This window comes from Bubalus kerabau, chromosome 17 (assembly GCF_029407905.1).
Source record: "Bubalus kerabau isolate K-KA32 ecotype Philippines breed swamp buffalo chromosome 17, PCC_UOA_SB_1v2, whole genome shotgun sequence".
Classification (NCBI taxonomy): Eukaryota; Metazoa; Chordata; class Mammalia; order Artiodactyla; family Bovidae; genus Bubalus; species Bubalus kerabau.
The window spans coordinates 20,191,369-20,219,207 of record NC_073640.1 but is presented as its reverse complement, the minus strand read 5'-3'; the positions used below and the strand labels follow the sequence as shown (position 1 = coordinate 20,219,207).

Sequence of the window (27,839 nt, the reverse complement as noted above, 5' to 3'; positions counted from 1 at the left end):
GCAGGCTATACAGTCAATGCAACTCAACTTGTAAAAAAACAAAACAAAACAAAAGTATTCAACGCTGACTGTGGTAAACATAACCTAATGTAAACATAACTAATAGAAGTGGGCAGGTCCAGTGGAGATTTATTTAAGGAAATAGTGACCCAGATCTGGCCATGGTCTTGCTTTGTTACAGCGGATCAGAGTGTGCCCTCTGATACCCACACATTTCCTCATCACACACTCGAATGCAACCGCCAGCATTTTCAGAGGGTAACATCATCTCTCAGACCCAGAGGTGGTAATTACTGCCGTAAGAGGGAACATCTTTGGATTCTCGCAAACAATAGAAGGCAGAGAACAGTGTCAGAAGAAGGTAGGCCTTTCGGGCATACCCCTGTTGCCAAAAGGATCTTCGCTTTCCAGGAGGCCAAAAGCCCCTCTCGTTGCCCCCGGTGGGTCTCTCCATATACCATGTGTAACATCACAATTCGATGCACAGAATTAACGTGCAACAGCCCCTCTCTCTCAGGCAACAGCATTTTTGCCTGAAAAACGGGGCGGCAGTCTCACCATGACAGCATAAGAATAACTTGTCATCCTGGTAATGGCCTAACTGCATGTAAGTGTCTGTCATAATGAAAATTGGTCTCTTCCATTTCAATTTATTTTGTCAACAATCCAAATGGAACCCGAATATATCTTCCAACACCACCGCACCCAGACCAAATAGGAAGAGAACTTTAAAAGGGACCTCATCATCATACGGCTAAATATTTACATTAAAAAAGATTCTCTCTTCTGGAAGACATCCCAGCTCCACGGCTCTCGCCTGCCAGTACACCTGCAGTTTTTTGTAACTAATTAAGGAACTTCAGAAAACACATTCAAAAGGGCCTGAGCAAACAGATGCCCACTCCATTAATTAAACAAGCGGCAGCAATCACCAGGCTGTAATTGGAAAATGTGCTTCTTTCCTCCATTTTAAGGCAATCAGTTATTTGCAAATGTTTTCTGATAGTTTCTCAAAAGAGAAAGTGGGCTACCAGCAGGTGCTGGCCTCCTCTAGCAGGGGGGCAGATGTTTGGGAAAGGTTAGAGGTAGGAGGCAGTCACCCAAGTTCACTAATTAGCTCTTCTGCCCCTTCCTCTCCCTCCAGAAGACTGTGCTAATGAGAAAAGGAAGTTTAAGTGCTAAAAAAAGAAAGCAAGCTTGCTAATGCTACTTAAAGGCACAAAAATGTTCCCATGCAGCGCACTCTTCAGAGCTCTAATTGGGATTCACGGTGGTCCAGTTTGTGCAGAAAGTAACCACACCCCAGCGGTCTTTCCTTTAGCTGAGTTCTCAACGGTGTTGGGAGCAGGAGGAAGGTGAAGAACGCCACTGAGGGGAGGAGGAGGAAATGAAAGTGTGGAGTCTCTCCTACAATCTCCTCCTTGGGTTCTAGGCAATGTTTTAAGGAAGTACTGGTCTTAAGTAAAATTCCCTTAGTTGTGAGTTATCCTTCAGCATCTCAATCAGGGCTTAGAGATGCCATGGCCTGCAGGAGCCAGTTCAGGTTATTACACTATTGTTCTCAGCAACAAACCCACGCATCTACACTGCCCTCCGTGGTGTGGGGCTTTGTTGCTGTTTTAGTCATTCAGTGTCCGACTTCCTGGACCCTAGCCCTCCAGGCTCTTCTGTCTGTGGAATTTTCCAGGCAAGCATACTGGCGTTGGTTGCTATTTCCTACTCCAGGGGGTCTTCCCATGCCAGGGACTGAACCTAAGTCTCCTGCAGTACAGGCGGATTTTTACCACTGAGCTTCCCCCACTGGGGAAGCCCTGGTGTGAGGCTTCAGTGCTACAAACTCATTTCTCCTTTCCCAGCTGGGTTCCTGTTAAGTGCCACTGATGGAGGGCACTAAAGGGAGACTGGAAAGCTGGAGGACGACGAAAGGACTTGCTCTTTCCTGTTTTGCTGTTTCCTGTTGGCATCAACAAGAGAAGGCCTTTCCCCTCAGCAACAACAGTTGGCCCCATTTCCCAGCTTCTTCCAGCCCTCCCAGATACAAACTCACCACATCCTCTCCTCCCACACCAGCTGGTAGCGCTTCCTTCTCAGAGCTCTGAGTCCCAGTTCCATAGTGTCCCTCCTCCAGGAACCTAGGGTTCCAATAGCCCCACGTTAAGTTTGTTTCTAAAGCCTTAAGAATAATTACTATCGTTTGATATCTCTTTTGATTCCCTTTTTGCCCTTTCAGTTCAGTTCAGCCGCTCAGTCGTGTCCGACTCTTTTCGACCCCATGAATCGCAGCACGCCAGGCCTCCCTGTCCATCACCAACTCCCGGAGTTCACTCAAACTCACGTCCATCGAGTCAGTGATGCCATCCAGCCATCTCATCCTCTGTCTTCCCCTTCTCCTCCTGCCCCCAACCCCTCCATCCCTTTAAAAGAGAGAATTTAAAATAGAGGAAACTGGACTTCCCTAGTGGCTCAATGGTTAAGACTCCCCCTTCCAATGCAGGAGGAGAATGTTCGATCCCTGGTCAGGGAACTAAGATCCCAGATGCCTCACAGCAAGGTCAATAATACTTTTTTAATAAATTAATTAAATTAAATAAAACAGAGAAAGCTAGTGAGGTTTTTTTTTTTCCATTTTGACTAATCCAATATTTGATACCAAAAGTGGTCCTATAAAGTTGATTCTCAGAGATGGGATTCTGGGATTGGCTTGGTCATCATGTCCTTGGTCTTGAAAACAGTGCTGTGGTCCTTGAGAAGTCAGATATTAGTAATAGTTACCTCTAGTGAGCAGTGACACCATGATTAATCACATTATCACCTATAATTGACCGTGATGGAGAACCCACTGAAGCAGTTGCCTTGGTGACAAAAGGGCTCCTGCCCTTGACTGTTAGAGGAGTGATAATCACTCCAAAGACCCTACAGCAGGATAATTGCTTCTAACTACACTGGAGAGATTAGAAAGAAAATGACAAACTCGGGGCTTTAAATGCTCAGCTTAAGTTGTGGCCAGAGAACTAGAAAGCTTTGATGGTATCCCTAAAAGAAATTCTTATTTTTTGCAGCTGCAGGTCTCACCTCAACAAAAAGCAAACCCAAACTTAATTGTATGAGTTGTAGAATTACAACTTAGTTTAATTCTCAGGTTCACCAAGTCTCATATGTAAAAGTTTAGGCATTGATTGGAAATGAGTGGGACCCTGGACTTAATACAGGGATATCTGGGTGGATCCAGATGAAGTTCAAGATCTTAAAACCTGAGATCTTTCTGAGCCTCTTTTTCACTGAAAGGAGCAGCAGTTCCTCCTATTTTTGGAGACTCAAAGGCCTTGTAATAGCTTAACCTGCTGTCTTGCTTGGACACGCCTGTTTTCCTTAAGACTCACTCAATATTAGTTAACAAATTCGTACAAAACTTAGCGGCCTAAAGCAACAGTCAACTTTTATTACCTCTCACAGTTTCTGTGAGCAAGAAATTCAAGGAGCAGCTTAGCTGGGCAATTATGGCTCAAGGTCTCTTAGGAAGTTGCCCTCAAGATTTCAGTCGGGGGTAAGCTGAGGGAAGGCTTGACTGCATCTGGTGAACAGCTGGTGCTGGCTGTCAGCAGGAGGCTCAGCTCCTCGATAAATGGACCTCTTCACAGGGCTGCTTGAGTGTCCTCACAAGATGGTGGCTGGGTCTCCCAAAAGTGAGTGACCCACAACAGTACACAGAAGACATGGCCCCATCCCCCAGCCACAGGGGATTGAACCAGGGTTAGACCCTGACTCATGCAGTGTCCTGGAGGGAAAAGCTCTGCTAAGAGAGAGAAAATGGAGACAGTGGAGCCTGTCAAATCCTATCCCTCAGGAATTCGATCAGGACTATTTGGTGATCAGAGCCTAGTTCCTAAAGGTACACAATGAAGGGATGACCTGAAGTAGCAGGGGCTTCTGAATTTATGCAAAAGCAAAAGTCATCCAGAGGATAAAAATATCTGCAGGGGCGTTGGGAGGGGAGGGACAGTGACTCAGGGGACCAAAAAGAATGATGTCGGTAATGGCAGGAATGGTAAAAGCAAATATTATGAGATGTTACATTACCTTAAGGTGGCATATCTGCAAATTCCAATGAAGGAGCCAAATAGAACCTCGCTGGTACAAAGGCCTCAGAACCTTCCAGTTTGTGAACTATGCCTCACTCTGACTCTCTGGCAGCTCTCAGGATACATCCAAGTCTTATCTCTTTTTTGCCACATGTATCCTCTTGGTAAAATCTCATTCTGCAGCCATCTTTGTAAGGTCCACATCACTATACCAAAGCATCCTAATGAGCCAGGGCTTTTAATCAAACAGTGCGTCTGAGGGTTTACACAGCTCTCTCCAGCCCACTAGCACCAAATCCTCACAGCAGCTCAGAGTGGGAGGCAGAAGAGCGACCACTCCATCCCCCAGATGTGGAGACTGAGGCTCACAGAGGCTGAAAGAACTGATCGAGTGCACCCACCTAATAAGGTAAGTCAGGGCAGAGCTCAAATCCTATTCTACCTGCCAGCCCAGTGCTACGTACGTAAAGGAATAGCAGAAGAGACACCAAGCCACTGAGTACCCTCCATATGACAAGCACTGTGCTAGCAGGGCTGGAAACACGAGGAAACAACAACAAAAAAGATTTCTGCCTCACTGAGCTTCCGTTCATGTGTGTAGCCATGTGACGCACACTGTAGATGGAAGGTGAATTCCAGAAGCCCACCATGCAATCTGCCTCGTTTTCCTGCAACTTCAGCACTTCAGGCCTTGTATATAACTGTTAAGTACACTCAGGGACTTCCCTGGTGGTCCAGTGGTTAAGAATCTCCTTCTAATTCAGGGGACATGGGGTCATTCCCTAGCTGGGGAGCTAAGATCCCACATGCCAGGGGGCAACTAAGCCTGCTCCAGGTAACTACAGAGCCCACGTGCTTTGGAGCCCACATGCTGAAACTAAAGCCCGATGCAGCCAAAAAGACAATAAATAAATATTTTTAAATAAATACACACACACATAGAGAGAGAGAGAGACATATTTGTTTATACCTGTAATTGCTATAATTGCAAGATTCCATCATTATTATCCAGACAGTTTGGGCAATTCAAGCCAGGATCCACTTACTAGATTCAAAACTTCCAGCCCAGCTGCCTCATCCGAAGAGTGGGGATAACAATAGCACCTGCCTCACAGTTGGTTATGAAGATTCAACTAGTATAAATATGTAGGGTATTTTTATTATCTTTTTGGCTGCGCTGGGTCTAATTGCAGCATGCAGGACCTTCGGTTCTCCTTTTGGCATGTGGGATCTTTAGTTGCGGCATATGGGATCTAGTTCCCAGACCAGGGATCAAACACAGGCACCCTGCATTGGGAGTGCAGCGTCTTAGCCACTGGACCAGCAGGGAAGTCCCTGTAAAGTATTTAGAATGGTATCTGGCATATAAATTTGTGCAATGTTAGTAGAATTAGTAGGATTGTGAGTATGATTATTAAAATTCTTACTATTGAAAGTTAAAATTGTGTTTTCCTCAAGGGGGCAAGGGAAGGAACTAGAACTGTAAACCCTAATTTAAGTCAGGCCCTGTCTATCACTGGCTGTGTGTCTTTAGGTGAGCCGCTTCACCTCTGTAAACTCCAGTCCACCTACCTACAAAATGGAGTGCAGTAACATCCATGACTTTTGGTCTGTTGTGAGAATTCACTGGTGTGTTGCACTTAGCACTGTGACTGGCACATAGTCAACACTGAATAAGCAGCACCCACTGCTATACGTACAACTGTACTCGTCTCACACGCTAGTAGAGTAATGCTCAAAATTCTCCAAACTAGACTTCAATGTACGTGAACTGAAAACTTCCAGATGTTCAAGCTGGATTTAGAAAAGGCAGAGGAACCAGAGATCAGATTGCCAGCATCCACTGGATCATAGAAAAAGCAATGGAATTCCAGAAAAACATCTGCTTCTTTGACGACACTGAAACCTTTGACTGTGTGGATCACAATAACCTGTGGGAAATTCTGAAAGAGATGGGAATACCAGACCACCTTACCTGCCTCCTGAGAAATCTGTATGCAGGTCAAGAAGCAACAGTTAGAACCAGACATGGAACAACAGACTGGTTCCAAATTAGGAAAGGAGTACGTCAGGCTGTATATTGTTACCCTGCTTAATTAATTTATATGCAGAGTACATCACGCAAAATGCAGGGCTGGAAGACGCACAAGCTGGAGTCAAGATTGCTGAGAGAAATATCAATAACCTCAGATATGCAGATGACACCACCCTTATGACAGAAAATTAAGAGGAACTAAAGAGCCCCTTGGTGAAGGTGAAAGAGGAAAGTGAAAAAGTTGGCTCAAAACTGAACATTCAAAAAACTAATATCATGGTATCTGGTCTCATCACTTCATGGCAAATAGATGAGGAAACAATGGAAACAGTGACAGACTTTATTTTCTTGGGCTCCCAAATCACTGCAGATTGTGACTGTATCCATGAAAATAAAAGATGCTTGTTTCTTGGAAGAAAAGCTATGGAAAACCTAGACAGCAATATTAAAAAACAGAGGCAGTACTTTGCCAACAAAGGTCCATCTAATCAAAATTGGGTTTTGCAATAATCACGTACGGATGTGAGAACTGCACCATAAAGAAAGCTGAGCTCCAAAGAATTCATGCTTTTGAACTGTGGTGTTGGAGAAGACTCTTGAGAGTCCCTTAGACAGCAAGGAGATCAAACCAGTCAATCCTAAAGGCAATCAGTCCTGAATACTCATTGGAAGGACTGATGCTGAAGCTGAAGCTCCAATACTTTAGCCACCTGATGTGAAGAACCAATTTATTGGAAAAGACCCTGATGCTGGGAAAGATTGAAGGCAGGAGGAGAAGGGGATGACAGAGGATGAGATGGTTGGATGGCATCACTAACTCGATGGACATGAGTTTGAGTAAGCTCCAGGAGTTGGTGATGGACAGGGAAACCTGGCGTGCTGCAGTCCATGGGGTCACAAAGAGTGGAAACTGAGCGACTGAGTGACTGAACTGAACTGACTGCTACCTAGCATCATTGTTGTCATTACCTCTGAACGTCAATGAGTGGCAGCAAAGCAAATTTAATTTTGAAAATATGCATATTTTATTAGGAAAATTAATAGTGTGGCCTATTATATAATTAGATATTTCCTATTTGACCCTAGTTCTGATATGACAACTAGGAGGAATGTTTGACCCATGGGTGCTGTTCAACACAATTTTTAATTTAATTGACTAGTATGTTGTCTTGAATTAATTAATATTCAAGATCCATTTCCTCTTTGCATCCTCTTCTTCACTTGTCCAGGAAGGAAGGATCTCCAAGGACTGAATAGATCTGTGAACATTATTGGACTAAAGAGTGGAGACACTCCGTATTAGGCGGTGAGAGGGTTAAGGAGGCCAGCTCTGATACCCAGCCCCCTCCTCACCTCCTGCCACCTCACCTCCTCCTCACCAGCCCACATGGCACCAGCCCTGACACAGGACTAGGTCAGCCTGGTGCCAGGCACTGGAGACTAGTGTTTTCTTTTTACACTGCCAGTCCCTCTTGTAAGTCTTCTGGCTCTGGATGGAGGGGATGGGTCAGCCTTTCTTCTTGATATTAAGAACTGATCAGGCTTCCCTGGTAGTACAGTGGCTGAGAATCTGCCTGCCAATGCAGGGGACATGGGTTCGATCCCTGTTCTGGGAAGATCCTACATGCCTCGTGGTGACTACGCCAGTGAGCCCACATGCAACAGCTCCTGAAGCCCATGCACCCAGGGTCCATGCTCCACAAAAGAAGCCACCAGAATGAGTAGCCCATGCATCACAGCTAGAGAGTAGTCCCTGCTTACTGCAACTAGAGAAAGCCTGCGCAAATCAATGAAGACCCAGTGCAGCCAAAAATAAATAAATAATTTAAAAAAAAAAGAATTAAGCCTTCAGTCTTCATACTGAGGGACCACAGGGGCAAAGCAAGACCCACACTGCACTCCATTTCCACGGTGTCTGTGCGAAAGGGCTGGCCTGTGTTGTCCAGCTCAGCTTGCCAGAGTCCTCTGCATTGGGAGGTAGTGCCAGTTCCCATCTCATTGTTCATTTCCTCAGGGTTCCTGGTGGCTCTGACAGTAAGGAGTCTGCCTGCAATGCGGGTGACCTGAGTTCAATCCCTGGGTCGGGAAGATCCCCTGGAGAAGAAAATGACAACCTGCTCCAGTATTCTTGCCTGGAAAATTCCATGGATGAGCCTGGTGGGCTACAGTCCATAAGGTCACAGAGTCAGACACAACTGAGTGACTTCACTTCCACTTCACTTTTCTGGGGGGGAGGGGAGAACAAGTGGAATTTGGGTTTTCTTGTCTTCTTGACCAAACTTCACCTTCACACTATCTCTCATTAGGCTATATGACAGAATGAATAAACAGACGAATATTTATACATTTATCACAGTGCCAGCCTCAGGTAGCGTATCCTCTGACTTCGGGGGCACACCAGGCGCTCTCCAGTGCTCTCTTCTCACTTAGAGACTGAGAGGACCACAGGGTCCAGGTGATGCAGCTACAAGAAAGTGGTGACTCTGGCTCCCTGAGTGTCTGTGTGGAGGAGCCCCTTCCAGCCCACATGGCCCAGGGTTGGTTATTAACACAGCATAGCTCAGACCATCCAGACTTTGTGGTTCAGGTGTGAAAGCAGCATGGCTTAATTTCAAAGACATGCTGCATGTTGAGTATCAATAATCAATATCAGTCTCCTGAGAGTCAAACTGTCTAGTTTGTTTTAACTTCTTTACGTATAAATATATGTATTTATTTGGCTATGTTGGGTCTTAGTTGGGGCATGAGGGATCTTTCATTGTGGTGCTCGGGGGTCTCTCTCTAGTTGTGGGGCACAGGCTCCAGAGCGCGTGGCCTCAGTAGTTAAAGCAAGCAGGCTTACTTTCTCAGTGGCACGTGGGGATCCTGGTTCCCTGACCAGTGATCAAACTCTGCATTGGAAGGTGGGTTCTTAGCCACCAGGCCACCAGGGAAGTCCCAAGGCTGTCTTAATTTCTTAAATTACATTGTTCTAGGATCCTAGGGATCATGACTGCTGAAGAGATAGGTCCTAGCAATCAAAATATAGCAGCCAGGAGAGGGGGGAAAAAGTGGATATCACCAAAAAAAGAGAAGCAACATAATAAAAATTGTATTCTTGGAAGACATTTTTGTTGTAACATGAAGATATATTGGAGGAGGTAGTGACTTGAGGGGCGGAGAACAAATAAGGCTAGGAATAAGAAAGATACAGGGGGAAGAGGCCATAAAATGGTGGCACTATGAGAATCGTGGAAGATGATGGGAAGGGGGCCCTGGAGACTCCAGGCAGCCGTGTGAACTTTGACCTTCCCTTTGCCCATAGTCCTAGTGTCCCCAAATTACTTAGCTTCTCTGTATCTTCGCTTTCCTTGCCATCCCCACAAATGTAAGCAAGCCTAACCATTTTAAGCAAAGCACCACCTTCCTCAGCTGATAAAAAAAAAACAAAACTTGTAACTCATCATAGATCCACATAGTCTTGGATCCTATCTCCTCTTCTTTTATTAAAAAATATATATTAGTGCACACTTTTTTATTACATTAAAATCAGGTAATGGTCTGACAATAAAAAGATTGCTTATGGAATACTGTTATGTTCATCTTTACTTATAGGATGTTAAACCCTTAGAACTAAGGTTTTTTCCCAGAAAAAGATTCATGGAAACATCAATTGTTTTTCAGACTTGACAGTTGCTGCTTCAAAAGGTAATTTTAAACAAATACTAAATTAAAAAAAAAAAAAAAACCCTTAGAACACAACGAATTGCTTTTATTTCGATACACATCCACATTTTAGCATTTCACGGTCCTAAACAGAAAACTGAAAAACAGCAATTTACCAGGAATTTCAGGGATCTACCATACACGCTGAGTTCTTTTTTCATCTATGCTGAGGACCGTGAGAAGCAGCAGCACCAAAACGAAAGTATGCACTGAATTCAAGGCTTTTTGTTCTAGTTGTCAGATTCCAAACTAGACCCAAATGGATGGCAAGTATGACCATACAAGAGCACTGTTTAAAACATCTTCAATTTTTAAAAGCAAAAGCCATTACTGGAAGAGAAAACAATGCATTCAGAGGGATCATGTGTGCTTACGAGTGTCTTCTGTGGCCTTTCTTCAAGTTTAACCACCAAGGACTTTGAGAGCTGGCAGGTCTGAGTAACCCTGGTGACTATTCTTCTCACTTCATCAAAACCTGAGCTAGAAAAACCTGCATCAGCTGATGATGACAGCAGAGGGTGGCAGGGCTGAGAACCTAACATTCATTTCCCAGGCTGGTGGAGTGTAAATAAGTGTGGTTCCAAAACTAAATGAGGGAGGTCAGAGACTCTTTCCAACCTTACCTGATGGTGTCCATCCAAAGCAAGGAGGTGTCATGGAAAGTGTTGGGTGGCGACATTGCCCAAAGGGAACTTGAGGAGGAGGAAGGAAAAGTCATCACCCCTCATAAAAGTTGGGGGAGGAGATATGGAGAAAGCTAGCACGACTGAGCGACTTCCCTTTCACTTTTCACTTTCCTGCATTGGAGAAGGAAATGGCAACCCACTCCAGTGTTCTTGCCTGGAGAATCCCAGGGACGGGGGAGCCTGGTGGGCTGCCATCTATGGGGTCGCACAGAGTCGGACACGACTGAAGCGACTTAGCAGCAGCAGCAGCAGGAATTCCTGAAGGGAGCAGAGGGGGTAACAATCTATGCTTTGCCCAAGGGTGATAGTACAGAGTGGGGAAAAGGATGATGGCTCAGAAGGAGGAGCATCATTTAAGACAAAGAAAGAAACCAGGGATGCAGAAGAAGCACCCACACACACCCAGCAGAAGTCACACAGGCTATGACCTGAAATCTTCACATCTACTCTAACAAGCCACCCCAAGCTGGAGGGCTGTTGCAGGGAGAGAAGGAAGTAGGGGAAGGGAAGGGAGAGAAGGCAGAGACCCTAGGCCAGGTAATCAACAGCAAGGGGATTATGTGATGTGTCTTTTCACGGTTGAGTCAGATGTGCCTCACCAGTTATAATGAGAATCAATGTAAATATACCTTCTTGATCCCAGAAGTTCAACTATGTGGAAAGTGGTTACACTTAACAGGATGATACTTTATAGCACAACTTCAGTTCAGTTCAGTTCAGTTCAGTCACTCAGTTGTGTCCCACTCTTTGTGACCCCATGAATTGCAGCATGCCAGTTTAGGTATTTCAAATCAACAAAAAATTAGCATCATTTGCAGTAACTTAAGATAAACTGCCTTTGAATGGGGGTTTCCTTTCCAGTGGACTTCCCTGGTGGCTCAGATGGTAGAGAATCTGCCTGCAGTGCAGGAGACCCAGGTTCAATCCCTGGGTTGGGAAGATCCCTGGAGAAGAAAATGGCAGCCCACTCCAGTATTCTTGCCTGGAGAATTCCATGGACAGAGGAATTCTTTCCAGTACTTTGAGGTCTGTAAGACTTATCTAGAAAATTTACTCCTATGGAAAATGTGTGTGCTCAGTCTCTCAGTCATGTCTGACTTTTTGCAACCCTATGAACTGTAGCCCACCAGGCTCTTCCATCCATGGAATTTTCCAGGCAAGAATACTGGAATGGGTTGCCATTTCCTCCTCCAGGGGAATCTTCCCAAACCAGGGATCAAACCCGCATCTCTTGCATCTCCTGCATTGGCAGGTGGATTCTTTTCCACTAGCACCACTTGTGGAAAATGAAGACTGCTTATATCAAATAGGGGTTATAGGGGAAGGCCTGTGGTTTTTCTTTTTGATTAATTGCTGTAACACTGTCCTTCAAGGGGCTGAGGGAGTTTCACATTTTATTTAGACATCATTAGACGCTGAGGCTCTTGCAGGACAACTTTGATGCTCTATGAATTCTGCCATTTTGCTAGCAGGGATATGACTCTTGGGTCCACCACTCCATTAGAAATATTAACTCCATTCATATTTTTGCTATAAATCTTACAAAAGGGATAGTGCTTTGGGTATTTATGTCCACATTCTATTTTAAGGCTGTATATTCACTTTTCATAAAGAGTCCGAGCTCATGGTGGCTGCCATCTTGCATTGCTGTTTCTCTCTCCTCCTCTTTACTGGAGATTCTGAGAGCTTTCAACTTTCTATTTTGACAGATTCTGCTAACAGAGGTGAATAATAGTAGCAAGGGAAAGCTCCCTTATGAGAGGAAAAAAAATTTCCAACATAGAGAAATGCCTATCTTTTCCCTCAAACCATTTCTCCTGGTACCTGAGTGGGAATAATATATGGAGTCTGAATCATAGGTCCAGCTGACTTCAATAAAGACAGGAATACTTTTAGAATTGAAGCCACATGTTATAATGGTGGAGGAAAAGAGAGTAAGAAGTGACTCCCTCCTGACTTTGTGAAGCCTGCATGTTTACCACCAGATTTAATTTACTGATACATGAGAAAGAAACTTCTATAATATCTCTTCAAAGTATTCTTATCTTCGGTTTTCAGTTATTCGTGGATAAGTCTAATTTTTATGAGTACCATGGGGCTTCCTACCTTCCCCACTCTTTATTGAAGAAGGAAGTGAAATATATGAACTGACCTTTCATATCACACAGTTAATAGGAAGCAAAACAGCATAAACCCAGATCTCTCTGACTCTGAGCCTAAGCTCTTTCCACAGTACCACAGAGCTGCTCTGCCTAGCATTTTGATAAGCAAAGAACAGCACACCTGAGGTCAGCACAAAGTACCAAAAGCAGGGAAATCTCCTGGGGTGAGTGAGTAGCTTTTGTAAAGCTATAATCTATTATAAAAACAAAGGGAAAACTGTCCTAAATGAAATTCTTTCAGATATAAGAGAATTTCAATTCAAACTCTATTAAGCAAAAGGAAACTAATTAATTACTCCAATGAACTGGTTAGTGTCGGGATTTGCCACCTTCGTGCACATGTGAATCAAGGGACTTAATGCTCTGACTTGCATCTTCTCTATCTTTATCTCTGTCTCTTTGTCCTTCACCTATCGGGCTGATTTCATTTGCTCCTACAGCAGTAAACCTTTCACCATTAGGCAAAGGAAGATGGTCCTTAACAGTCCCAAATTTACATTCTCCCAGCCTAACACACTTAGACAAAAGAGCATCCCTTTGTCTCAGTATCTACATATCAGTCCCAAAGAAGACCATGATTGACATTATCTACCTCTGGAACAATCGCTATTGCTGTGAAATGAGGTACCAAGACAGGCCAGCCAGGGTGGGTGAGTAGGAATGGAGTAAAGGATAGAGAGGTATATTTCCATTAGAATGTAGTGGGGGGGAGATGGTTTCCAAAAGAAAGAACATAAGAGCAGGAAAAACATCATATATTCACTCCAGGAGTCACTAAATATTTTTGAGCAAGGGAGTAACAAAATGAAATAAGAAATAAATAAATAAAAATAAACATGAATGCCCTGAACAGATGGGTTGGTGGGTAAAAAGAAGGAAGCTTTTAGAATAATCAGGAAGAGAGTAATGAAAGGCTTAGCCAGAGGGATGTGAAAGTGAAGTGAAGTGAAGTGAAGTCGCTCAGTCGTGTCCGACTCTTTGCGACCCCATGGACTGTAGCCTACCAGGCTCCTCCCTCCATGGGATTCTCCCAGCAAGAGTCCTGGAGTGGGTTGCCATTTCCTCCTCCAGGGGATCTTCCCGACCCAGGGATCGAGCCCAGGTCTCCCACATTGGAGGCAGACGCTTTAACCTCTGAGCCACCAGGGAAGCCCAACCAGAGGGATGGTAGTACACAATAAAAAATGCCAGCCCCATTTCTACTTCCAGTTGTGAGGGAATAACAGTGTAGACTAACCCCTCATCACAAACAATTGGGAAACGATACAAAATATATTTTCAGATATTGGACAACAGGCAACAAAACACTGTGATCTCTGAGAGAAGGGAAATAAACAAGGTAAATTCCATGATCACCCTAACTTCCTGTCTGGAGTCAATTTCTGGATTGTGGTGAAGGGAAGGGGAACCTAAATAGAGAGAACAGAGGGTATTATTGAATTGAGGAGTCAGAGATCAGCATTTGAGGGAGCTGAGTTATCTAAAATTTGTAGGGCAGAATGTCAAAAAAGAGGAAACTATCACAAAATGAGTTCTAAATATCTGCACAGAGATTCCCTTGATTCTTTTGTTCAAATAACAACCTATATATGGTGAAACTCGATAAAGCTGGGCAAAGGATAAACTCTGGGGAAAGAATAATCATTAAAGAGCTATAGGCTAAATAATTTGCAGAGCTCACTTTGGACCTGGAATCATTCAAGTTCTCACCAGCAATAGTGGACAGACCTTACTGAATCACAGAATCTTTAGTAGAAGGCAAAAAAAAAAAAAGGTGTCTTAGTAGTGGAGCTAAACTAACCCTGGAGGAAAGGTCAGTGTTAAGTCACCCTTAAATAGTTTAAAAACAAGCATCAAAACAATCAAGCTAACCTGGAGTAACTTAACTGCCTTCCAGAAAAAAGTCCAAAATTCTTTAAGAGATTACAGAAAATGCACCACTCAATGCATAATATGCAACATCTAGCATTCAATAAAAAATTACTAGACATCTGTAGAAATGTGATCCATAAAGAAAGAAAAACAATCAATAAAAACATATGTATAAATGACAAAAATTACATATTTAACAAGTTCCTAAAACAATTCTTGAAAATACATTCAGAGTGCTTAAGTAGTTAAAGAAAAACATTAACATTGTGAGAACTGAGTGGAAATTATAAAAAAAGAATCAAACGGACCTACCAAACATGAAAACTACAAATCACAAGAAGAAAAAACTTCACTGGATGGAAATAAGTGCATACTAGACACTACAGAAAAAAAGAACTATGAAGTTGAAATCATAACAATAGAAACAGAAATGGTAAATATTAAAGGCTTTTTTCTCATTTTTAAAATTTCTTTAAAGGTAATTGTTTGAACCAAAAATAACAATATATTTGGGGATTTATAACATATATAGAGGTAAAATATCTGTGAAAAGAATGGGAGGAGGAGAGGGAAGTATAGCGTTGTAAGATTCTTATATTGTACATAAGTCTGCAATGTTACTTTTGTTAATTTAATTTTAAATACTAAAGCAACCACATAAAAAATATCTAAGGGACATCCCTGGTGGTCCAGTGGCTAAGGCTGCACACTGCCAGTTCAGGAAGCCCAGGTTCAATCCCTTGTTAAGGAACAAGATTCCACATGCACAACTAAGAGTTTGCATGCCATAACTAAAGATCCCACATGCCACAAGTTTAAAAAGATCCCATGTGTGCGTGTGTGCATGCTAAGTCACTTTAGTCATGTCTTTGCAACTCTTTGCAACCTATGGAGGTAGCCCACCAGGCTCCTCTGCCCATGGGATTCTCCAGGCAAGAATATTGGAGTGGTTTGCCATTTCCCTCTCCAGCAGATCTTCCTGACCCAGTGATTGATCCCAGGTCTCCTGCACTGCAAGCAGATTATTTACCATCTGAGCTACCAGAGAAGCCCCAAAGATCCCACATGCTGCAACAAAGATCCAGGAAAGCCAAACGAATAAATAAATAGTTTTTCTTAATATTTAAAAGATGTTTATGACACATGTATACCTGTGGTGGATTCATTTTGATATTTGGCAAAACTAATACAATTATGTAAAGTTTAAAAATAAAATAAAAAAAAAGAATAACTGAAAAAAAATAAATAAATAAAAGATGTTTAGCTAATTAGCCAATACAGTAGAAGTGAGAAATAGATTTAAGGGCCTAGATCTGATAGATAGAGTACCTGATGAGCTATGGAATGAGGTTCGTGACATTGTACAGGAGACAGGGATCAAGACCATCCCCGTGGAAAAGAAATGCAAAAAAGCAAAATGGCTGTCTGGGGAGGCCTTACAAATAGCTCTGAAAAGAAGAGAAGCAAAAAGCAAAGGAGAAAAGGAAGATATAAACATCTGAATGCAGAGTGCCAAAGAATAGCAAGAAGAGATAAGAAAGCCTTCTTCAGGGATCAATGCAAAAAAATAGAGGAAAACAACAGAAGGGGAAAGACTAGAGATCTCTTCAAGAAAATCAAAGATACCAAAGGAACATTTCATGCAAAGATGGGCTCGATAAAGGACAGAAATGGTATGGTCCTAACAGAAGCAGAAGATATTAAGAAGAGATGGCAAGAATACACAGAAGAACTGTACAAAAAAGATCTTCACGACCCAGATAATCACGATGGTGTGATCACTGACCTAGAGCCAGACATCCTGGAATGTGAAGTCAAGTGGGCCTTAGAAAGCATCACTACAAACAAAGCTAGTGGAGGTGATGGAATTCCAGTTGAGCTATTCCAAATCCTGAAAGATGATGCTGTGAAAGTGCTGCACTCTATATGCCAGCAAATTTGGAAAACTCAGCAGTGGCCACAGGACTGGAAAAGGTCAGTTTTCATTCCAATCCCGAAGAAAAGCAATGCCAAAGAATGCTCAAACTACCGCACAATTGCACTCTTCTCACACGCTAGGAAAGCAATGCTCAAAATTCTCCAAGCCAGGCTTCAGCAATATGTGAACCGTGAACTTCCTGATGTTCAAGCTGGTTTTAGAAAAGGCAGAGGAACCAGAGATCAAATTGCCAACATTTGCTGGATCATGGAAAAAGCAAGAGAGTTCCAGAAAAACATCTATTTCTGCTTGATTGACTATGCCAAAGCCTTTGACTGTGTGGATCACAATAAACTGTGGAAAATTCCGAAAGAAATGGGAATACCAGACCACCTGATCTGCCTGTTGAGAAATTTGTATGCAGGTCAGGAAGCAACAGTTAGAACTGGACATGGAACAACAGACTGGTTCCAAATAGGAAAAGGAGTACGTCGAGGCTGTATATTGTCACCCTGTTTATTTAACTTCTATGCAGAGTACATCATGAGAAACGCTGGACTGGAAGAAACACAAGCTGGAATCAAGATTGCCAGGAGAAATATCAATAACCTCAGATATGCAGATGACACCACCCTTATGGCAGAAAATGAAGAGGAACTAAAAAGCCTCTTGATGAAGGTGAAAGTGGAGAGTGAAAAAGTTGGCTGAAAGCTCAACATTCAGAAAACGAAGATCATGGCATCCGGTCCCATCACTTCATGGGAAATAGATGGGGAAAGAGTGGAAACAGTGTCAGACTTTATTTTTTTGGGCTCCAAAATCACTGCACAGATGGTGACTGCAGCCATGAAATTAAAAGACGCTTACTCCTTGGAAGAAAAGTTATGACCAACCTAGATAGCATATTCAAAAGCAGAGACATTACTTTGCCAACAAAGGTTCGTCTAGTCCAGGCTATGGTTTTTCCTGTGGTCATGTATGGATGTGAGAGTTGGACTGTGAAGAAGGCTGAGCGCCGGAGAATTGATGCTTTTGGACTGTGGTGTTGGAGAAGACTCTTGAGAGTCCCTTGGCCTGCAAGGAGATCCAACCAGTCCATTCTGAAGGAGATCAGCCTTGGGTGTTCTTTGGAAGGAATGATGCTAAAGCTGAAACTCCAGTACTTTGGCCACCTCATGTGAAGAGTTGATTCATTGGAAAAGACTCTGATGCTGGGAGGGATTGGGGGCAAGAGGAGAAGGGGACGACAGAGGATGAGATGGCTGGATGGCATCACTGACTTGATGGAAGTGAGTCTGAGTGAACTCCGGGAGTTGGTGATGGACAGGGAGGCCTGGCGTGCTGTGACTCATGGGGTCGCAAAGAGTCGGACATGACTGAGTGACTGATCTGATCTGATCTGAGAATAAAATGGAATGTTAGAAGACAATTCAAAAGAAGTCAAGAAAGGAGGGGAGAAGGAATAAAGAGTAGATGAGGGAAATAGAAAATAAATATCAAGCTAATAGACTGAAATCCAGTTTTTTAAATTACTACATTAAATTGAAACAGTATAAGCATTTCAATTAAAGGCAGTTTGCCAAATTGGATTTAAAAAACAAAGCAAAACATAATCCAACTATATGATGAATTCAAGAAACTCACTTTAAATACTAAAATACAAAGTGTAAGTGTAAAAAGTATAGTAAAATATATATAGTGTAAGCAATAATAATAATAAAGTTAGAATGGCTTTGTTAATATCAAACAAAGTAAACATCAGATCAAAGACTATTCAGTTCAGTTCAGTCGCTCAGTCGTGTCCGACTCTTTGAGACCCCATGAATCGCAGCACGCCAGGCTCCCTGTACATCACCAACTCCCAGAGTTCACTCAGACTCACATCCATCGAGTCAGTGATGCCATCCAGCCATCTCATCCTCTGTCGTCCCCTTCTCCTCCTGCCCCCAATCCCTCCCAGCATCAGAGTCTTTTCCAATGAGTCAACTCTTCACATGAGGTGGCCAAAGTACTGGAGTTTCAGCTTTAGCATCATTCCTTCCAAAGAAATCCCAGGGCTGATCTCCTTCAGAATGGACTGGTTGGATCTCCTTGCAGTCCAAGGGACTCTCAAGAGTCTTCTCCAGCACCACACTTCAAAAGCATCAATTCTTCGGCACTCAGCTTTCTTCACAGTCCAACTCTCACATCCATACATGACCACAGGAAAAACCAAAGCCTTGACTAGACGGACCTTTGTTGGCAAAGTAATGTCTCTGCTTTTGAATATGCTATCTAGGTTGGTCATAACTTTTCTTCCAAGGAGTAAGAATCTTTTAATTTCATGGCTGCAGTCACCATCTGTGCAGTGATTTTGGAGCCCAAAAAAATAAAGTCTGACACTGTTTCCACTGTTTCCCCATCTATTTCCCATGAAATTATGGGACCTTACCAGGGATTAAAAGGAATATTTCATAATGAAAAAGAATCAATCTATCGAGAATATGTAACAATACTCAATTTAAGTACAAATTGATAATAGAGCTTCAAAATATATGTAGCAATAACTAACAGAATTAAAAACAGAATAATCCATGATTACAACTGGGTATTTCAACACAGCTTTTCTCAGTAATTAATAGAACTGGACAGTAAATCAATAGGGCCACAGAACACTTAACACTTTCAATCAGCTTGACACAGTTGACATTTACAGGGGAAAACAATAGAACGGGGAAGACTAGAGATCTCTTCAAGAAAACTGGAGAGATCAAGGGAATATTTCATGCAAAGATGGTCACAATAAAGGATAGAAATGACAAGGACCTAACAGAAGAGAAGAGATTAAAAAAGAGATGGCAAGAATACACAGAAGAACTATACAAAAAAGATCTTCATGACCCAGATAAACACAATGGTGTGGTCACTCAGGTAGAGACAGACATCCTGGAGTCTGAATTCAAGTGGGTCTTAGGAAACATTACTACAAACAAAGGGAGTGGAGGTGATGGAATTCAAGCTTAGCTATTTAAACCCTAAAAAATGATGCTATTAAAGCGTTGGACTCAATATGCCAGAAAACTTGGAAAATTCAGCAGTGGACACAAGACTGGAAAAGGTAAGTTTTCATTTCAGTCTCAAAGAAAGGCAATGGCAAAGAATGTTCAAACTACCCCCACAATTGTGTTCATTTCTCATGCTAGTAATGTTTAAAATCCTTCAAGCTAGCTAGGCTTCAGATTCGTGAAACAGAACTTCCAGATGTACAAGCTGGGTTTAGAAAAAGCAGAAGAACCAGAGATCAAATTGCCAACATGTACTGGATCATAGAGAAAGCAAGGGAATTCCATAAAAATATCTACTTCTGCTTCTTTGACAACACCGAAGCCTTTGACTGTGTGGATGACAACAACCTGTGGGAAATTCTTAAAGAGATGGGAATACCAGACCACCTTACCTGTCTCCTGAGAAACCTGTATACAGGTCAAGAAGCAACAGAATCTTACATGGAACAACTGAATGGTTCAAAATTTGGAAAGGAGTATGACAAGACTGTATATTGTCACCCTGTTTATTTAATTTCTATGCAGACTTGGTCAGTCACTCAGTCACGTCCAACTCTGTGCGACCCCATGGACTGCAGCATGCCAGGCTTCCCAGTCTTTCACTATCTCCCAGAGTTTGTTCAAACTCACATCCTCTGAGTCAGTGATGCCATCCAACCATCTCATCCTCTGTCTCCCCTTTCTCCTCCTGCCTTCAATCTTTCCCAGCATCAGGATCTTTTCTAATGAATCAGCTCTTTGCATCAGGTGGTCAAAGTATAGGAGCTTTAGCTTCAGCATCAGTCCTTCCAATGAATGTTTAAGGTTGATTTCCTTTAAGATTAACTGGTTTGACTTTTGTGGGCAAAATGATGTCTCTCCTTTTTAATATTCTGTATAGATTTGTCATAGTTTTCCTTCCAAGAAGCAAGCATCTTTTAACTTCAAGGCTGTAGTCACTGTCCTCAGAGATTTGGGAGCCATATAAAATAAAATCTACCACTGCATCCATGTTTTCCCTTTCTATTTGCTGTGAAGTGGTGGAACTGGATGCCAGTTTTTTGAATGTTAAGTTTTAAGCCAGCTTTTCACTCCCCTTTTTCACCCTCATCAAGAGAATCTTTGAGAATCTGGAGCGGTGGCTGTGCTGTGCTGGAGTGGCTGTGAGGAGATACCCCACATCCAAGGGCAAAGGAGAAGCCCCAGCAGGACAGTAGGAGGGGCAAAATCGTTTTTAGAATCAAACCCCATACCTGCCAGAGACACTCAGAGGTCTCAAACAAACCTTGAGCACACCAGCACCCAGAGACCACACAGAGACTAAGACAGAACTGTGTTTGAGCATCTCCTGTGGAGGTAGGGGTCAGCAGTGGACTACCACAGGGCGGGGGCTCTGGGTGCAGCAGACCTGGGTATGGCATAAGCCTTCTTGGAGGAGGTCGCCATTAACCCCACCATAGAGCTGCCAGAACTTACACAGAACTGGGAAATAGACTCTTGGAGGGGCACAAACAGAACCAGGACCCAGAAGAAAGGAGCAGTGACCCCACAAAAGACTGACCCAGACTTGCCCATGAGTGTCCAGGAGTCTCTGGTGGAGGCATAGGTCAGCGGGGGCCTGCTGCACCATTGGGGGCATTGAGTGGAGCAGTGCGTGCTTAGGACCTTTTGAAGGTCGCCATTATCTTCATTACCTCCACCATAGTTTGGCCCCAGGTAAATAACAGGAAGGGAACACAGCCTCACCCATCAACAGAAAATTCGATTAAAGATTTACTGAACATCAGAACAAGAACTAGTTTCCTCCTCAGTTAGTCTCTCCCATAAGAAAGCTTCCATAAGCCTCTTATCCTTCTCCATCAGAAGGCAGACAGACTGAAAACCACAATCACTGAAAACTAACCAATCTGATCACATGGACCACAGCCTTGTCTAACTCAATGAAACTATAAGCCATGCCGTGTAGTGCCATCCAAGATGGACGGGTCATGGTGGAGAGTTCTGACAAAACGTGGTCCACTGGAGAAGGGAATGGCAAATCACTTCAGTATTCTTGCCTTGAGAACCCCATGAACAGAATGAAAAGGCAAAAAGATAGGACCCTGAAAGATGAACACCCCAGGTCAGTAGGTGCTCAGTATGCTACTGGAGATCAGAGGAGAAATAACTCCAGAAAGACTGAAGAGACAAAGCCAAAGCGGAAACAACACCCAGCTGTGGATATGACTGGTGGTGGAAGTAAAGTCCGATGCTTTAAAGAGCAATATTGCATAGGAACCTGGATTGTTAGGTCCATTACTCAAGGCAAATTGGAAGCAGTCAAAAAGGAGATGTCAAGAGTGAATGTTGATATTTTAGGAATCAGCGAACTAAAATAGACTGGAATGGGTGAATTTAACTCAGATGACCATTATATCTACTACTATAGCCAGGAGTCTCTTAGAAGAAATGAAGTAGCCATCATAATCAACAAAAGAGTCTGAAATGCAGTACTTGGAGGCAATCTCAAAAATGACAGAATGATCTCTGTTCCTTTCCAGGCAAGCCATTCAGTATCACAATAATCCAGGTCTATACCCCAACCAGTAATACTGAAGCTGAAGTTGAATGGTTCTATGAAGACCTACAAGACCTTCTAGAACTAACACCCAAAAGGGATGTCCTTTTCATTATAGGGGACTGGAATGCAAAAGTAGAAAGTCAAGAGATACCTGGAGTAACAGGAAAATTTGGCCTTGGAGTACAGAATTAAGCAGGGCAAAAGCTAATAGAGTTTTGCCAACAGAACACACTGGTCATGGCAAACACCCTCTTCCAACAACACAAGGAAAGACTCTACACATGGACATCACCAGATGGTCAATACCAAAATCAGATTGATTATATTCTTTGCAGCCAAAGATGGAGAAGCTCTATACAGTCAGGAAAAACAAGACCAGGAGCTGACTCTGGCTCAGATCATGAACTTCTTATTGTCAAATTCAGACTTAAGTTGAAGAAGGTGGGGGAAATCACTAGATCATTCAGGTATGACTAAAATCAAATCCCTTACGATTATACAGCAAAAATGACAAATATATTCAAGGGATTAGATCTGATAGACAGAGTGCCTGAAGAACTATGGACGGAGGTTCATGACATTGTACAGGAGACAGGGATCAAGACCATCCCAAAGAAAAAGAAATGCAGGGAGGCCCTAAGATGGCAGAGGAATAGGACGAGGAGATCACTTTCTCCACCACAAATTCATCAAACGATCAAGTGAACACTGAGAAAATTCCACAAAACATCTCTGAATGCTGATGGAAGACACCAGGCACCCAGAAAGGCAACCCATTCTCTTCGAAAGGAGGTAGGACAAAATATAAATGATAAAAAGAGAGACTAAAGAGTTAGGTAGCAATACAGGCATACCTCAAGAAACAAGAAAAAAGTCAAATAAATAACCTAACTCTACACCTAAAGCAACTAGAAAAAGAAGAAATGAAGAATCCCAGGGTTAGTATAAGGAAAGAAATCTTAAAAATTAGGGCAGAAATAAATGCAAAAGAAACAAAGGAGACCATAGCAAAAATAAACAAAGCCAAAAGCTGGTTCTTTGAAAGGATAAATAAAATTGACAAACCGTTAGCCAGACTCATCAAGAAACAAAGGGAGAAAAATCAAATCAATAAAATTAGAAATGAAAATGGAGAGATCACAAAAGACAACACACAAATACAAAGGATTATAAGAGACTACTATCAGCAATTATATGCCAATAAAATGGACAACATGGAAGAAATGGACAAATTCTTAGAAAAGTACAACTTTCCAAAACTGAACCATGAAGAAATAGAAAATCTTAACAGACCCATCACAAGCACAGAAATTGAAACTGTAATCAGAAATCTTCCAGCAAACAAAAGCCCAGGTCCAGACGGCTTCACAGCTGAATTCTACCAAAAATTTAGAGAAGAGCCAACACATATCCTACTCAAACTCTTCCAGAAAATTGCAGAGGAAGGTAAACTTCCAAACTCATTCTATGAGGCCACCATCACCCTAATACCAAAACCAGACAAAGATGCCACAAAAAAAGAAAACTACAGGCCAATATCACTGATGAAAATAGTTGCAAAAATCCTTAACAAAATTCTAGCAATCAGAATCCAACAACACATTAAAAAGATCATACACCATGACCAAGTGGGCTGTATCCCAGGGATACAAGGATTCTTCAATATCCTCAAATCAATCAATGTAATATACCACATCAACAAATTGAAAAATAAAAGCCATATGATTATCTCAATAATGCAGAGAAAGCCTTTGACAAAATTCAACATCCTTTCATGATAAAAACTCTCCAGAAAGCAGGAATAGAAGGAACATACCTCAACATAATAAAAGCTATATATGACAAACCCACAGCAAACATTATCCTCAATGGTGAAAAATTGAAAGCATTTTCCTAAAGTCAGGAACAAGACAAGGGTACCCACTTTCACCACTACTATTCAACATAGTTTTGGAAGTTTTGGCCACAGCAATCAGAGCAGAAAAAAAATAAAAGGAATCCAAATTGGAAAAGAAAAAGTAAAACTCTCACTGTTTGCAGATGACATGATCCTCTACATAGAAAACCCTAAAGACTCCACCAGAAAATTACTAGAGCTAATCAATGACTATAGTAAAGTTGCAGGATATAAAATCAACACACAGAAATCACTTGCATTCCTATACACTAATAATGAGAAAATAGAAAGAGGAATTAAGGAAATAATCCCATTCACCATTGCAACTAAAGGAATAAAATACTTAAGAATATATCTACTGAAAGAAACTAAAGACCTATATATAGAAAACTATAAAACACTGGTGAAAGAAATCAAATAGGACACTAACAGATGGAGAAATATACTATGTTCATGGATCGGAAGAATCAATATAGTGAAAATGAGTATACTACCCAAAGCAATCTATAGATTCAACGCAATCCCTATCAAGCTACCAACAGTATTTTTATCCGAACTAGAACAAAGAATTTCACAATTTGTAGGGAAATATAAAAAATCTTGAATAGCCAAAGCAATCTTGAGAAAGAAGAATGGAACTGGAGGAATCAACCTGCCTGACTTCAGGCTCTACTACAAAGCCACAGTCATCAAGACAGTATGGTACTGACACAAAGACAGAAATATAGATCAATGGAACAAAATAGAAAGCCCAGAGATAAACCCACACACCTATGGACACATTATCTTTGACAAAGGAGGCAAGAATATACAATGGAGAAAAGACGATCTCTTTAACAAGTGCTGCTGGGAAAACTGGTCAACTACTTGTAAAAGAATGAAACTAGAACACTTTCTAACACCATACACAAAAATAAACTCAAAATGGATTAAAGATCTAAATGTAAGACCAGAAACTATAAAAACCCTTAGAGGAGAACATAGGCAAAACACTCTCTGACATACATCACAGCAGGATCCTCTATGACCCACCTCCTAGAATATTGGAAATAAAAGCAAAAATAAACAAATGTGACTTAATTAAAATTAAAAGCTTCTGCACAACAAAAGAAACTATAAGCAAGGTGAAAAGACAGCCTTCAGAATGGGAGAAAATAATAGCAAATGAAGCAACTGACAAACAACTAATCTCAAAAATATACAAGCAACTCCTTCAGCTCAATTCCAAAAAAATAAACGACCCAATCAGTAAATGGGCCAAAGAACTAAATAGACATTTCTCCAAAGAAGACATACAGATGGCTAACAAACACATGAAAAGATGCTCAACATCACTCATTATCAGATAAATGCAAATCAAAACCACTATGAGGTACCATTTCATGCCAGTCAGAATGGCTGCGATCCAAAAGTCTACAAGCAATAAGTGCTGGAGAGGATGTGGAGAAAAGGGAACCCTCTTACACTGTTGGTGGGAATGCAAACTAGTACAGCCACTATGGAGAACAGTGTGGAGATTCCTTAAAAAACTGGAAATAGAACTGCCATACGACCCAGCAATCCCTCTGCTGGGCATACACACCAAGGAAAGTAGAATTGAAAGAGACACGTGTACCCCAATGTTCATCGCAGCACTGTTTATAATAGCCAGGACATGGAAGCAACCTAGATGTCCATCAGCAGATGAATGGATAAGAAAGCTGTGGTACATATACACAATAGAGTATTACTCAGCCATTAAAAAGAATACATTTGAATCAGTTCTAATGAGGTGGATGAAACTGGAGCCGATTATACAGAGTGAAATAAGACAGAAAGAAAAACACCAATACAGTATACTAACGCATATATATGGAATTTAGAAAGATGGTAACCCTGTATGCGAGACAGCAAAAGAGACACAGATGTATAGAACAGTCTTTTGGACTCTGTGGGAGAGGGAGGCAGGGGAGATGATTTGGGAGAATGGCATTGAAACATGTATAATATCATATAACAAACGAATCAGTTTGATGCAGGATACAGGATGCTTGGGGCTGGTACACTGGGATGACCCAGAGGGATGGTAGGGGGAGGGAGGTTCAGGATTGGGAACACGTGTACACCCGTGGCAGATTCATGCTGATGTATGGAAAAACCAATACAATATTGTGAAGTAATTAGCCTCTAAATAAATAAATTTAAATTTAAAAAAATAAATAAATAAAGAGTTAGGGATGGAAGCCTGTCCCGGGGAGGGAGTCGTGAAGGAGGAGAAGTTTCCAAACACCGGGAAACGCTCTCACCAGCAGGTCTGTGAGGAGTTTCAGAATCTCAGAAGGCAATATAACTGGGAGGGAAAAAAAAAATCCCACAGAATACGCGCCTAACTGCAACTCCCAGTGGAGAAGTAGCCCAGACGCTCACGTCTGCCAGCAGCGAGTGGGGGCTGAACAGGGAAGCACGGGCTGCATGCTTAGGGTAAGGACTGGGCCTGAATACCCTGAGGACAATCTGAGGGAGCTAATATGAGATAGCAACCCAAACTGTGGGATAGCCAGAGAGAGAGGAGGAAAAAAAAGGAGAGAGAGAATTTTCCTGTGAAAAGTTCTAACCTAAGGCACTGCAGGGCCTGCTCACAGAACAAAGGACTGAGCAAATACCAGAGGAGAGCTAGCCGACTTTGGACCGGGCCCTCCCCCCGCAGGAGGCAGAGAGGCAGGCTGGCAGCACCAGAGCCAGAAGGCAAGGGGTACTCTCTGCCCCAGAGATGGCATCCTTTACCAAACTGCAAGCAAGCTCCCAGTTGCTAACCGTCTTCTTGGGACCCTGGACGGTTGACATCTGCCAGGAGGGTCACAGTCCGAGATCAGCTCCCCAGAAGAGACACACGGCACACCTGAGATGGCGCTCTTGCTGCGCACCCAGGAAACCAAGCGGCCGGGACCCAGGAGGTGATAAGAGGCACTGCACACCTGAGAGAGTGCGCTCAACAACCACCTGGTCGGCTGAGCTGCTCGGACCTGGGAAGGGCACAAAACATAGACCCAACCGAGTCTGTGCCTTTGTGGAGTACCCAAGAACCTGAACCTGAGCAGTTTAGACCTGGGAAGTGCATGAAACACAGGGTCTGCTTTGGACAGTTCCCCTACAGAGCAACCTGGAAGCCTGAGCAGTGTAGACGGGAAAAGCACACACGCCATGTGTGGGGGCAAACCCAGTGTGACCCAGACACTGCGAGCACTCCCCAAACACGCCAGTGATATTTGTTTGCAGTGTTCCTCTCCCCACCCCACCCCCACAGCACAACTGAACAAGTAACCCTAAATAAGTGACCACTTTTGACCCCTTGTGTCAGGGTGGATATTAGACACTGAAGAGACTTGCAAACAGAAGAAGCCAAAATAAACAAAGAAGAGAGAACCGCTTTAGAAGTGACAGGTGCAACAGATGAAAACCCTGTAGTTAGCACTGACTACATTGGAAGGAGCCTATAGAGCTTGAGAAGAAGTATAAGCTGGAACAAGGAACTATCTGAAGCTGAACTGACCTCACACTGTCTGCAACAGCTCCAGAGAAATTCCTAGATATATTTTGCTATTGTCATTAAAAATTTTTTTTATTTTTAAGTTCTTTATTACTTCTTTAATTTTCATTTTTATAACCTACTATTACCTTGCCAAAAAAAGACCCTATTTTTAAAGCAAATTTCATATATATATTTTCTATCATTTTTGTGATTTTGCTTTTTTTTTTAATATTGTATTTTCAAGAGTCTAACCTATACTCTAGATTTTTAATCTTTGCTTTGTGGTATTTGTTGGAATTTTGTACCTTTAAAATCTAATCTTCAGTACCCATTTTTACTTAGGAGTGTGATTACTGGCTTGATTGCTCTCTCCTCTTTTGACTCTCCTTTTTCT

The 27,839-nt window shown here is 42.4% G+C and overlaps 1 pseudogene; it reads right to left on the bottom strand.

Annotated features, from left to right (window-relative positions):
• Positions 1-11,851: 11,851 nt before the first annotated feature.
• The window catches only part of LOC129630597 (ubiquitin-conjugating enzyme E2 variant 1-like), a 32,827-nt pseudogene continuing 16,839 nt past the window's right edge, over positions 11,852-27,839 (bottom strand).